Source organism: Delphinus delphis, chromosome 1, assembly GCF_949987515.2.
Source record: "Delphinus delphis chromosome 1, mDelDel1.2, whole genome shotgun sequence".
Lineage (NCBI taxonomy): Eukaryota > Metazoa > Chordata > Mammalia > Artiodactyla > Delphinidae > Delphinus > Delphinus delphis.
Window position 1 is genome coordinate 64,339,547 of NC_082683.1, and position 875 is coordinate 64,340,421.

Below are 875 nucleotides of genomic sequence, written 5' to 3' on the forward strand. Positions count from 1 at the left end.
AGTGTACAGAGAGGTCCTGTGTATTCTTCACCCAATCTCCCCCAGCGGAACATCTTGCATAACTACGGTGCCATATCAAAACCTGGAAATAGACATTGGTCTACTCCCCTTTTTATTTTTGAAAATTTTTTATTTTATTTTTTGACAGGAAAATAGGATTTATTGATAGATGTGAGTAAGGAGGGGACAGTGCCATGGGTGTCAGGAGCACAGGGCCCGCCATTTGTCCAGAGGGCCATGATTAGGGATGTATTTGACTACACAGCCTGAGCCACTTTTCTGTCACCATGTTTTCAAATTCATCAGCAGTAAACTTAGTAAATCCTCACTTCTTGGAGATGTGGATCTTCTGGTGGCCAGAGAACTGGAACTTGGCCCAGGGTAGGGCCTCAATCACATCTCCTTGTTCTGCAGCTTGGTGCGGATGGACATTATGATTTGGCTACCGTGCCCTGGGGCTTTCCAAAGGCACTGTGCATACCTATCTGGAGCCTAGACTGGGGACAACATTGCCAGTCATGAATTTCCACTGGAAAGGGCTGCTGCCAAGGTCCCTTAGGGCAACACATACAAGCAACAGGCTCATACACTACCCTACCTAGGAGGCTGCTGTTTGCAACCATTGCACTCCAGGCCCCCACGGGGAAAAGAGCATGGAGGTTGAATTGGCTGCAAGGTCTACTCCCATTTTTAAAGGGGCCTATTACTTATCTCTGAGTAGAAAGAGTCCCTGAGCCCATCTTATTTTACTAGCTACAGTGGACAAATTACAAAAGAGTGAAAAAAGAAATGAAAACTGAGGTATTCGTAAGGTAGAATACTCCTTTGCTTCTCTATTAGGAAGTTTCATACAACCTAATTGTTTCCTTGACCCA

General features: G+C 45.3%; 1 non-coding gene across 1 annotated transcript; it reads right to left on the reverse strand.

The window, feature by feature from the left end:
* Positions 1–537: 537 nt before the first annotated feature.
* LOC132416379 (small nucleolar RNA SNORA70) lies at positions 538–675 on the reverse strand. Its single transcript, XR_009517578.1, has one exon. It is a non-coding gene; the product is annotated as a small nucleolar RNA SNORA70 (small nucleolar RNA).
* Between the last annotated feature and the right edge of the window lie 200 nt (positions 676–875).